General features: G+C 45.0%; 1 pseudogene; it reads right to left on the bottom strand.

Moving 5' to 3' along the window:
• Positions 1–419: 419 nt before the first annotated feature.
• Positions 420–901, bottom strand: LOC122492184 (annotated as a pseudogene).
• Positions 902–13798: the final 12897 nt, after the last annotated feature.

The following is a 13798-nucleotide window of genomic DNA, read 5'->3' as shown; positions in this document are numbered from 1 at the left end:
TGAATTGATGGATCATATAGTAATTCTATTTTAAAATTTTTGAGGCCCTGCCATATCGTTTTCCAAAGCTGCTGCACCATTTTACATTCCTACCAACAAGGTTCCAATTTCTCCACACCCTTGTCAACACTTTTTTTTTTTTTAACTGCAGCTATCCTAATGGGTACAAAATGTTATCTCATTGTTATCTCATGGGTGCGAATGTTGTCTCTTGAGGTATTTTTCCCTGTGATTAGTGATGTTGATCCTTCGTGTGTCTCTTGCCTGTTTGTGTATCCTCTTTGTAGAAATGTCTATTCAAGTCCTTTGCCCATTTTTTAATCAGGTTGTTTTGTTGTTGTTGAATTATAGGGGTTGTCTCTCCCTCTCTCTCTCTTTCTCTCTCTTTAATAGTTTGGAGACTATTTACTTGACACCTGTCATGCCATGAATTCATATGGGATGGGTTCCAATAGCTCAGGCTCCTTTCCATTTGTTCCTGCAAACTGCTTCTCTGGGTGGAGCAGGCTGGCACCTCAGTCGAACCCAAGTACCTTTCTCTTTGACTTCCTTCTTTTTTGGATCATTTCCCCTCACACTTCAGGGAGCTATCTTGGCTCTCAGAGTGCTTAATATGCTTAATACGTACATTAATTCTCTTGGCAAGAATCTTGCCCTTCATTTTTCTGTTTACAACAATGCCAACAACATGCTGGGTGACATTGTAGACATTTCCAATTTTGCTATGATGACATTTATGGGACATTCCTTTTTGAACGGTGCTTATTCCGTGGATGTCTGCAATATCACCTTTATTGTAGATTCACACGTATGTGGCCAATGGAACAACGCCATATTTCCTAAAGGGCCTGGAGAACATAGAGAAGGTGTCTCTCCTCTTTCCCTTTGTGTTGGTCATCTCCGCAAATTACGGTAAGATGGCAGGTCCTGCCGAAAGCCTGTAGAAGTTCTTTATATATTCTGGATATTAACACATCATCAGATGGATGATTTGCAAATATTTTCTCCCATTTCATGGATTGTCTTTTGCAGGTTGTTTTCTTTGATGCACCTAAGTTTTAAGTTTTGACGTAGTCCCATTTATCTACTTTTCTTTTGTTGCCTGTGCTATTCAGTGTCATGCTGAAGAAATCCTTGCCAAATTCAATGTCATGAAGATTTCCCCCTATCTTTTCTCCTCCTGCTTTTTGTTGTTTCTAATGTTTAAACGCTTAGTGATATTAGTAATTTTTTCCCTGTTATTTGTCAACAGTTTTTGTATTTTTTCTTCTGGTCAATGTTTCATTTCATTTAAAAAAAATTTGTATCTTGTATTTTCGTATGGTCTTTTTTTATACACATCTGTGTTGATTCTTTTTTATTAGGTCATCTTTGAATAAAACAAATTAATCGCGGACCTATTTTTTTCCATTAGGTTTGGATGAGGAAGGACATTATGATACAGGGTTGTAGGCACCTGAGAGCGGATGAGTTATTTTAGCTTTTCGTTATCTCCAGAAAAAAGAAGCGATGCATGGCTGTTTGCAATTGCGAGTCTATCTGTACTGGTCACAGTCTGCCTGCTGCAGACTCTGTGTGTTTCTTCACTGAGCTCCTTTCCCGTGCAACACTTGGTGCTAAATGGGTCCTAGAAAATGTCCTCTGACAGCTCACTGGTCCTTTCGTGTAGCTCCAGATGAGAGATTGTTTTTCTGTCTGGAGGAGCCATCTTGTGTGGACAACTGCGCTCTGCCAGTTTCGTCTGAGATCTGCACCTGCTTACGTCCTTGTGAACTCCTTCGCTGGATTTGACAGCTCCTTCTCTCTTAGCCTGATTCAGAGTTTCAAAAGTCTATTCTAGATTGTTGGAGGTAGACTTTGGGCTTCTGTTTTCCATTCTCGGTGATGTCGGGGTGACTTCCTAGGGAAAATGAGGCAGGGCCTTACAGTGGGAGTCGGGGTGGTCGTATTTACCTCAGTTCTCTTCTCCTTTTCTTTTTCTTTTTTTTTCAACGTTTATTTTTATTATTTTTGGGACAGAGAGAGACAGAGCATGAACGGGGGAGGGGCAGAGAGAGAGGGAGACACAGAATCGGAAACAGGCTCCAGGCTCCGAGCCATCAGCCCAGAGCCCGACGCGGGGCTCGAACTCACGGACCGCGAGATCGTGACCTGGCTGAAGTCGGACGCTTAACCGACTGCGCCACCCAGGCGCCCCATCTTTTTCGAGCAGCTTGATGGCCTCCCACTTTCCTAAAACAGAGCACCGAGAGAGCAAAAGCGATATGGAAGTTACGGAACAGAATGGTTATACAGCGGACTTTGGACTCTGTCACTTACTAGCTGTGTGACTCTGGGCAAGGAACTCAACCCTTCTGTCTTCATCTGCAAAGTGGCAGTAATAGCGATCATCAAAGGTGTCGTAGGGCGCCCGCTCTTACATACTAGCCCACGTAAGTCTCACCTGTTATCGTCATCCCATTTTACAGATGAGGAAACGGAAACAAAGATTGTTAAATAAATGGCAGAGCTGTGAATCAAACCTAGGCCAGAACCTGTGCTTGTCCACCTCACGATAATCCTTCTGGAGTTCGGTACTTACCTCATGAGGCCGCTGAGAGGATTAAAATGATAACGCACCTCAAGTATCAAAAACAGTGCATGTGGAAAGTGAGAAGTTTTTCCCTTTCCTCTCTAGGCCGTAGCTTCCTGTTTCTTGTCTTGTCTTTTTTTTTTTTTAAGTTTGTTTATTTTTTAGAGACAGAGAAAGCGCCTGCGTGTGCACAAGCAGGGGAAGGGCAGAGAGAGAGAGAATCCCAAGCCGGCTCTGTGCTGTCAGATGGAGCGAGACACGAGGCTGAATCCCTTGAACCGTGGGGTCGTGACCTGAGTCAAAATCAAAAGCTGGATGCTTAACCTGCTAAGCCACCCAGTTGCCCCCATATCATCCTACTTCTCGTCCGTCTCCTCCTCCTTCCTGTATTCATACTTTTTAATGGCACGTAGGAGAAAGTGAGGGTTTGGCATTTTGTTTGACAAAAATGTCCAGCATAGGCCGAGCGTTTCAAACGCTTCTTTCTTCTGAAGAAAAGCCTAAAATATGGACCTTTGTATTCGAGATGCATGAGGAAATGATAAGGAAGCTTTATCTTTTAGTCTTTGGGCCAGTTTTCAAAAACACATCAGTGTTTTCAAGAGCTATGGACGAAGCAGAAGGGAAGGAACCGATGACTGATGGCTTTTGGAAGCGGCCACCGAACCTCTCTGAGGCACTGGGACACGATGCCCGGGCCAGTTCGTATGTGAAAGGGGAAAGGTGGAGCGGTGTTGGGTGTCCTTTTCTTGTGTGGAGAGGATCCTGGCTATCGTCCGCAGCGGCGAGCACTGTCTCCTTACCTCGTCGTGGTTTCTACCTCTGGCTTTCAGATATTAGAATCGGTCAGAAACTGGAGAGTTAGTGACCCGTGTTTGCAAGTCACCTTTCCCATCCTTCATGTTTTTCTCCCTGTGTTTACTTCGCTCTCATTCTGCAGATTTTTTTCGTGGAGCAGGGGCACAGACTATAAAATGGACTCGTTGGTCTGCGTCTGGACTGACTTCCCCTTTAAACACTGAGAAAGAGAAGAGAAGGGGAGAAAGGGATAGATAGATAGATAGATAGATAGATAGATAGATAGATAGATAGAAAGAAAGAAAGGCAGGTAGACAGAGGGAGGGAGGGAGGGACACCAATTAGTCTCTGAACCCTAATTCCACATTTCCTGCTGGAGAAACTGATAGGTTTGGCTTTGGTCAGGTGTCCACATGGGTACAACTAAAGGTTGCCACATTGATGACGTACTTGCTGAGGGTACCACCCTTCCAAGGAGGACTTGGACAAAGGAGAAAATAATTGGTGGAGAGAATGATTGGGATCTCTTAGCCACTAAATTGCCATGTCAGGCCCCAGTCTGGTAACTGGTACCTGATGTGGCAATGAACTCTGAACGCCAGGGTCTCAGTGCTGGAGGAAACCAGCATCCATCGTCCTGCCCCCAGTTCCCCAGTTCCCAGAGCCTGCTCACCTGCTGGCCTGAATTCCCAGGGTTTAGTCCATTGACTGCCAGGCCCTTGGTTCCTCTTACTTGTCTGATGTGGACTGTTTGCCTACTGTGTTGCTTTCTCTTGTTGGTTCCTGTGTCTTCTTTAAAGTAGAGGCTGGCCTGGTGTGTCGACTTAGTCTCATCTCTGCCAGTTGATTTCTCCCTGAGTGCTTTGCCCTAGCCGCAGGGCACCCTGTACGAAACTTCATCCAAAGTCACTCAAAACCCCTGTTCTGGAAGCAGAGAAGGGGCAATAGTCCTCCTGGCCACTTCCATCCACCTCTTTCCAAATAATGCCAATCTATTTTAAAAAGGGAACCGAGCAATCTCCAGGGACATCTCACCCCTAAAAAGTTCTCCAAGGAAAGTTTAAAGACTAGCTGAGCGGTTGTTTAGAGATCAATGAAAATGAGATGGAATTTAAATATTAAGAAGAAAGCTCTTGCCTTCAGGTAAAGCTGACATTTGCATAATAATGAGAACGACTCGCCAGATGGAATTGAGAATCTGACTGGAATCTGAAATCCTGGTGAGGGAAGATTCATTTACCTGCACTGGCAATGGTAAATATGCTAATCAGAGGTTCGCTGTTGTCCATCACGTTCAAGGGATTCTGAGACAAAGAAATAGAGAGTTCACAAGTAGGAGGTGATGCAACTTGACATTAAACTTAATTTGGTTTGTTTTCCCATCAGCCCCTGACAGATGTGTGATTGTGGAAGTCTTGAAGGGGGGGGGGGGGGGGCGATTCCCTTCTGTCAGAACTGTCTGACCCTGTCACTACCACTGCTGTCATTGTCATTATTGTTATTGTGTTGGAGACAACAGGGGGGAGGGAAAGGAAATCTGGAGTATGACCCAAATCATTATTGGGAAATAATGGGAACATCTAAAAAGAAAAGTTAAAGAAAAGAACGTAAGGACTCCAAATACACATTTTTGTGTCTCGATGGTTAACATAGGGGAGAATTAGTATGTGGGTGATAGAGTCAATCATTTAGAAGGCACCTTAACTTGGAAGTTGAATTTCCTGAGGGAAATAAGGTTATATTAGCCTGTCTCAAACTTGAGCTTGAATTCTTTAATTCTGAGGCAACAGAAGTTATTCTGGGGGAAGATGGAGGTTAAGTCGTGGTAGGCAAAATTCCAAGATAGCCCTTATGATTTCCTGGTGTTATGTCCTATATGATTTCTTCCTTTTGAGTGTGGGCAGAACTTGTGTCTCACTTCCAATGGAATCCCTCCCATAATTGTGCGACTACAAAGTAGCCGTATAAATGGCAAGGGTGAAGGAATTTTGCAGAGGTGATTGAGGTCCTGTCAGCTGACTGAGTTTATCGTGGGAAAGATTGTTACGGGTGAGCCTGACCTCACTGTGTGGGCCTCTCAAAACAGGGCTTAGGCCTTCTTTGAAGTCAGAGGCTCCAAGCAAGAGAGTCTCTCTCTCCATTGTTGGCTCTGAACAAACTGCCACGAAAGCCTCAAGGAAACGGCTTCCATCAACAACCCAAAGGGAATCTGGAAGCAGATTCGTGTCTTGTTGAGCTCCCAGATGAAATCACAGCCCTGGTCCACATCTTGATTTCAACCTTGAGACCTTGATCAGAGAATCCAGCTAAGCCATGTGTGGACTCCTGACCCACAGAAACTGAGATAATAAAATGACTGTTGTTTAAAGTTTATGTGATTTATTCCATAGCAACAGAAAACAGATGTAGAAATTCATTCTTAAATACGGCAGCTGGAGATCTGCTGTGCACCGCAGCCTTTCTGGTGGGAGAGCGGGACAACGGAACCGATGCCAATGGTGTCACAGACACTTTTTTGCAGCCAGTTAGATGCCATTCTAGGCTTTTCTAATCTGTTTGAGGATGTCTCATCAGGGCTGTGTGGCTAGTATGTCTCATTTCTGATCCTGGAATTACCACCTGTTTAGCCAGCAGGCTTCTCAGGCTTCTTTTCCTTTTCAGTGGAATGACAAACGATGTGACTCACCCAAGACCACACTTTCAAAGTAATGACTAAACTTATGTTAGGATTGCGTCCATCTCTTTATCTGCATCCTGCCTCTTGTTGCTCAACTAGTTTAATTTTTTTTAATGTTTATTTATTTTTGACAGAGACAGAGCATGAGCGGGGGAGGGGCAGAGAGAGAGGGTGACACAGAATCAGAAGCAGGCTTCAGGCTCTGAGCTGTTAGCACAGAGCCCGACACGGGGCTCGAACTCACAGACTGCAAGATCATGACCTGAGCCGAAGTCGGACGCTCAACCGACTGAGCCACCTAGGTGCCCCTTAACTAGTTTAGTTCAAGTCAAAACCATACTTGTTGAGCATTTACTGTATTACAGGCTTCCCTTGGGGTAGGGACAGGAAGTGGGGTGTTATTAATTGGATAATAGAATGGGGGGCAGAATCAAAGTCGAGGGCATAGAGTCCTATAGAAATTTCAATAACCATCTACTCAGGTAGCTATTACAGATGGTAGATGGTCAAGTGTTATAATGGATAGCAAAGGGTTGTGGCTCCATAATTCTCAGATTGTGCGACCTTACAAAAATTATCTTCATGGGCTTCATCTGAAAAATGAGTTTAATAATAATGTCAACAAAAATAATACATAAGGATAATGATAAAGATAATAATATTGATAATATGTTTTTGAGAGTTGTATGGGGAAAAATACACACAATCCTGGCATTAGAGTAAACACTCAATATATGTTACTATTATATTATTGTTAATGAAGAAAATAAATAAGGGAAGGCTTCCTGTACAAAACAACCTTTTAGCTAAGCCTAAAGTTATTGCTAGGTATTTAATGGGGGAAGATATGGGAAGGTTCCAAGCAGAAGGTCTTTGTCAATGATGAGTTGGAAAGTCAATGGTGAGTTGGATGGACAGTGGCTTCCTGTATCTTTCTCTCATATCTTCCTTACTTTCTTTGAAAGAACTCAACAGTTTCTTTCTTTCAGAATAGCACTTGGATTTCAGAATGGCATAGATGCTGGTTTCCAAGTCCCCATTAAGTTTACTTTTCTTTCTGACTGTATCTGGTTGTTGAACCCTGACACTCAGGAGAATAAGGACAGTATATGGCTCGTCCACACTTTTCAGAGCGTTCTGGGAAGGGCCTGCTTAGAAAGGTATTATGCTGAGTGAAATAAGTCAGAGAAGGACAGATATCATGTTTTCACTCATATGTGGATCTTAAGAAGCTTAACAGAAGACCATGGGGGAAGGGAAGGGGGAAAACAGTTACAAACAGAGAGGGAGAGAGGCAAACCATAAGAGACTCTTAAATACAGAGAATAAACTGAGGGTGGATGGGGGGTGGGGGAGAGGGGAAAATGGGTGGGGTCATTGAGGAGGGCACTTGTTGGGATGAACACTGGGTATTGTATGTAAGCGATGAACCACGGGAATCTACCCCCAAAACCCCCACACTCTACACACTGTATGTTAGCCAATTTGACATAAATTATATTAAAAAAAAAAAAAAGAAGAGGAATCAAATTCCTGCTCTCAAGGTAGCTTAAAATTTAGTGGCAGTAACTAGGGTATAATATTTCTGGGCTAAAAATGTTTCCCCTGCTAATCTATCAAAGACTTCCTCATTCTAGGTACTCTGGAATTATCTTCATGTAAATACGCATATTCAAAAGCGTATTTCTAGACCTAAAACAAAACTGAGTATTAAATCTCTAATCTTGAACCATAATGAGAAAACAAAAAAAGGAAGCAAACTTAAGAATATGTGGGCCCCAGCCTTTGGGGCATGGGAAGATGCACAGTCTTAGGTGTGGAAGCGCCCATTAGTGATGAATTGCATTAAAAAAAAAATCGTAGATAGTTCTGCAGAATCAAGTGTGGCAGGGTAAGTTTCCTCTCCCCTCGCCCCGTTCTTGGCAAAGAGGCAGTGACTCCTAGGAGTACATACAAGTTCTGTCGAAGGAGAGGGTCAACAGTATCATGAGAAGGAGCTTGTAGCTTTTCCAGTTTGAAGACTCTGGAAGCTTTAAGCCTCCTCTTACAAATGGCAGTATGCATTGCCCTGTGGTCTACAAGGGTAAACCCAAGACCCTGGGGGTGAGAATAGAGGGCTGGAGGGTAGAAACAGAAACAGGAAGGAGAAGGGACATTGGAGAGAGGACATCTTGGGTGTTCATATAAGGTGAATTATGTGGGGGATGAAGAGCAAATTGGAGGGAAAATAGAGCCATGCTTTGCCCATCTCCTGAATCCCGGGATTGCTTATGGCTGCCTACTTATTCCCCATTATGGCCTCTACCTGTGCATCTCTTCTACACTGTTAACAAAGCTCTGGGGTTAATTTGAGGTTAAAATTGCATGAGACTGCTGCATGTGGCACAGTTTTGGCCTCCTCATCAGCATAAGAAGATTCTGGGAGGAGTGAGAGCTGTGACAGCTCCCTGTTTCTTCAAACCAGTTCTGCTAGAGAGCACCGGCAAAGTCCCCACAAAGTCCAAAGTGTTAGAGTCAGCTTGGTGCTCACTTTGGCTGATACTGATGCTGGTTTTGTACACGGAGCATCACTTGATGTTTGCTCCAAACGTTGTACTTAAGAGTCTTGCTATTTGGGAACAACACAAACAGGACTCAAATGTCTGTCACGATGCCCGATGGACCTGAACCAGTTAAACTCTTAACACCCGGATCGCTTGTTGCTCTATATGGTTGAGTCTCAACCCCCTTCCCTCAGAGGGCTGACCACAGTTTATAACTTGTTTATTTATTGCCTGTCTTGTCTAGGCTGTGAGTTCCTTGGGGACTGCGCTGTGTGTCTCGTCTACTGCTTTATATTCACAGTCTAGCCCACAGCCTGGTACTTTCAATGCATATTTGCTGAAGGGATGAATGAATGAATGAATTTCAATGGCACCTTTCTGAGTCCATGAATACGTATGGTTTCATGTCTGTATACCTCCAGGATTTGTAAGGTCACTGTGTTCTGTTTAGTATGTTTGGACCACAGGAATAAGGGCCTCTCTGGGTGTTTGTGTTGACACTCCTCCTCTTGTGGACGTGGCTGCCATTTTCTCTCTCTCTCTCTCTCTCTCTCCACCCTCTGCTGCCCTCTCCTGTCGTAGATGGTCTTACCGTCCTTCTCTGTAGCCTGCTTTTTGGTGACCATGTCATTGGAGAGCGAGAGGCTAGCGATTATTTTAATGTTCACACTTGTTCTGTCTTTTTGGTGGGAGGTGTGGGGGGGGGTAGCTGTTCAGCAAAGGGAGAGAGAATGGCTTCCAGCAGCACAAGTGGGGCAGCTGTAGAGGAGGGCAGGAATAAGAAGGGATGCCCATCTTTCATAAGTGATACGCGCTAGGGAATTCTTCAGCTAGAGCACCGTGGCCTTGGTGTTGCCCAAGGTGGACAATGCACGTAGCATCTGCCAGTGAAAGAAGCACCGTATTTCTTTTTGGGAGTGTGCTTTCCGTTGTGGGGTTCAGGTAGAACTCGGCAAATATACCCAATCCTTACCTAGTATTTTCCGGGATCTGACATATTTGGACACATCTCAGGCATAGGTGGATTGAAACCTGAAGCATCTCTTCCTTTGGGTGTCCAAGGTATGCTAGGTATATTAGCCAGCATTCTCCAGAGGAACAGAACGAATGATATACATATGTATGTGTGTGTGTGTATGTGTGTGTGTGTGTGTGTGTGTATGTGTGTGTGTATATATATATACAGCTACTGTCCAGGCATCCCTTAGCCCTGTCAAGTTCACACTTGAGTGTCTAAACTAAAAATATATCCACCAAACTGGGTCCTACTGCAAGTCTGGATGAAAACAGAATAGTACCTTCTTCGTGGTCCCAGGAACCAGACCCACTGGGCAAGTGGGGACACAGCCCTTCCTCCCATATAGCTTCTTGATGGAGGAACCTTGGTGCCAGCTTAGAGGTTGGGTTGGGGTTTATGGCTGAGTACGTGTTTGCTGACCTTGGTCAGCTGGAGAAGAGGGAGGTGCCATCCCAGTGTTGTGATGGTAGCCCAAGTTGCCTTTTCTTCCTTCTGTAAAAGTAATGCTGCTTGTCATTTATAATTAAACATAACTAAAAAAGTCATTCTGACCGGCAAGAGACTGTTGGAGGAGTACTGTTCTCTGAGAACACTGAGCTGGCACTGAACTGTTCGTCGGCATTGTTGTTATTGTCTTCCTGCGGTTATGATCATTATTAATAATGATGATCATGATCATTAGGCATAGGAAGAAAATAATGATAAAATGGCTCTAATTAGACATTATAAATACATCATGTTCTTATCATTAGTTTGTCTCGTATTAATTATAATCACTATAATCACTATAACAATATGAACTTCTGCTTGAGTTTGTCTTCTATATGATCAAAGCACTGAAAGACATGATCTTGTTAGCTTTTATGACATTCCTGGCAAAGGGAGTGAACTTTTCAAATTATGGCCCTGTGTGGAGTACGTATGGACTGAAAAACTCCAGAAACCAAAAATAAAATGCAGCAAACTTAACAGTGGGGAGGAGTGTCTGATGAGGCATGAAGTCTAAGGTGAAATGGATTTCAGCAAGTTCACTTCTGCTTTCCATGTGAATTTTGCCTCTGCCGTTTCCTAGCTGTGTGACCTTGAGAAATTTGCTTTGCTTCTCTTGACACAGTGATTAATAGTGGTTTATCTCCTATTGCAATGAGAGGCAGCACACATTTCCCTGTTTTACTCCTTCTTTAGTTAAATGACATGACTCAGTGCAGCCTGCAATAAGGTCCCAGGCTGTGAACTCTTGGAAGAAACCAGGGGAATATTTACTTGGCACCTGTCACAGAGTGAGACACATGGTTGGTTTGTGCTTAATGAATGTTGGTTGAATGTATAAAGACATTAAAGGAAATCACTTTATATAATTTACATATGACTTACATAATTTATATCTAGAAGAGATTTTAAATAGATTTTTAAAAGTTTATTTATTTTGAGAGAGAGAGAGAGAGAGAGAGAGAGAGAGAGAGAGAGAGAGAGAATGAATGTGAGTGGGGAAGAGAGAGAGAATCCCAAGCAGGGTGCAGAACCCAGTCCAGGGCCTGAACTCATGAACCATGAGATCATGACCTGAGTCCAAACCAAGAGTTGGATGCTTAACCAACTGAGCCACCCAGGTGCCCCAAGATTTTAAGTAGATTTATTAATTTGTGGTATATAGATAAGCTTCTGAGATTGCAGAAGTCAGATCTAATCTGCCCTTTGCCCCAGTCAGTTGCCACCCTTGGCCTCTGACTCTTTACTTCCCTTAGCAACTCCAAGTGCTGGGTAGAGACCCTTGGAGGCAGCCTGTGGGAGGGAATGAGGTCCCTGGGCTGTGGTCACTAAAATCGGTGGACACATGAGTGAAGATGGCCCACTGATGCTTGCCATGGCAGTTGTCAGCCCAGCGGGCCACGCCTCTGCCCATCCTCCTTCCTCCCTTCCTCTGTGGCTGAGCTCTCCCTTCTGGGGCTTGCTGCCCCTTTAAGGCCATTCTTGAGCCCAGGCTCGACCTAACTTAACTCTCCCCACGTGCAAACATCATACACCAAGACTTGGACCTGGGCTCAGAGGATCTCCTGTTGGGGGGGGGGAATCCTGAGGTTGGCTAAAAATGGCACAGCCTCTTAGATATGCCAGCACCCCCATTTTGCATAATTTACACCCTAATTGCATCTGTGAGACGTGCTGACAAAAGTAAGTTCAGTTTTGCTTCAATTATCGGAAATTCCTCATTAGTAGGGACACATTAATGAAGTCTTAGTTGTCTTTTTAGAGCACTAATCACGGAGACTAAGCACACTTCTATCTGGCTTCTCATGCTCGACCTCATTTACCCTCACCAAGGTCAGCAAATTCCCAGTGTCCTCACATTCAAAGGACGCTTCCGGGCCTGGCGCGAATCCTTCTGTGCAGTTGTCCGTGCTCTTGCCTTCCCTCCCAGGCTGTTCTTAGCGGCCGTGTGCTTGAGAGAAAGAGGCGGTATCCTCTCTGAAAAGAGGCACCCAGGGCAGCGGGGACTGAAATAAACCCAGGGGAGCGAAATGGACCCCTATTACCAGAGGCCACCAGGGTTTGGGGCTGTTTGTCACAGCAGCTAATGTGTTACCCTGGCGGCTGTAGACAGAAATTCCTGGAAAGTGGTTGTTGCCCAGATGCAAAGTCAAGAGGGAGAGTCATCTCTCCCTGGCGGGGCCACACTGCCTTCCGGCCCCCCTTCTCCTTTGCTAATGACCCCAGCACCTGTCTGGCAGTCAGCAGCTCGCACTGACTTCCTTCCATGGCACCTGCAGACGAAAAAGTGGCTCCGCCAGGGCCAGAGTCAGGCCCGGCACACTCTTCACCCACTTCTCCTCTGCGTCCCCTCCCGCCATACGCTCGCTCTTGAGCTTGTCCATACGGTGCGGGGCCATCGATCACGTCCCCGATCTCTGCCTGCGGGCCGGGCCCCGGGATGGGGGCACGGCCCCTGGAGCACGGGTGTGAGCTGGCCATCATTTCAGGCTCACGAACGCTCCGCAGGCTCCTTTGCTGGTTGCCAGCTCCGGGCTTCGCGTGCTGGAAACATCTTGAGCAAAATGTCACGGAGAGCATCTCGGCAGTGTCCCGCTGGCCGAGGACACGGGGCTGCCGAGCGCGCCATCTGCCCGCAGCCTCTTGGAGGTAATTGTATCAGAATCTCTCGCGTCCTGGAACAAGGGGGATGTCAAATGCACTTTCCTTCCTCTAGGAAGGTAATTTTCATGTTCTCCGTTCATCGGGGCCGCATATGGTTACTGTCTCCAGGTGAGAGAGAGAGAGAGAGAGAGAGAGAGAGAAGGTGGGGCAGCGCGTGGGGCGAAGGAAGGAGAGGGGCGCAGTGGGAGCTGGAGGACAGTGAGGGAGGAGGGGCACATATGCTAATTTTGGCAACTTTTAATTAGACGATAGGCTGGAAAAATTTCATTATTATTCTTGCTCAGCTTTCCGACTGCAGAGGCTTGATGTCTTCTTTATTAGTGTAATAGTCTGAAAGCATTTTCTTTTTTTCTCCATTGCTAATTTGCATTAGGGAAAGGCAAAGTGTCTGGTACTCTTGCAAGGAAAATATTTTCAAAATTTGCTGGAAACAGAGCTTTCCTACTTTCCCTCCCCCCCTTCCTCTCCAGCTATTGCTTTTTCGTTTGGGGTGGGCGGAGAGGGGGATTCAGTTCTAATAATAAAAGGATGGCTAATGAGACTCTTATTTGGCAAGAGAAATGCACAGTAAGTCCTCACTGGAAACATTTTTTAGATATGGGGCTCCTCCAACTCACCTTTTCTGGGTCACCTTTCCTGAGATACAGGGGTCTTCTGGATTCCTCTGCCTTTCGGTGGACATACAGAGCCCTTTTGGAAAAGAAGGGAGAACAACATCGCTCACGGAATTATTTATGGAATTTTTATAACAAAGGCTATTGACCAAGACCGAGGGCCGGGCAGCTGTCTGGATGCCCTTGGGTCAGGTAACAAAAGGCCTGTAGACATGAAACAGTGTGCTTTGAAACATTATTTCCATTGTTCTCACAGCAAGTATACAAATCAGGTTTTTTTTTTTTTTTTAAATTGTTTTAAATCATTTTGCAGCTGAAGAAATTGCATTTTATAAAGGAGAAATGATTCGCCCAAGGTTGACTAGTCAGTGGGTGATGAACGGGTTCTATTTTCATGGGATTGAGGAGGTCATGGGACTTTCA

The sequence above is a fragment of the Prionailurus bengalensis genome, chromosome C2 (genome assembly GCF_016509475.1).
Source record: "Prionailurus bengalensis isolate Pbe53 chromosome C2, Fcat_Pben_1.1_paternal_pri, whole genome shotgun sequence".
NCBI lineage: Eukaryota > Metazoa > Chordata > Mammalia > Carnivora > Felidae > Prionailurus > Prionailurus bengalensis.
This window is presented reverse-complemented; position numbering and strand designations above follow the sequence as displayed.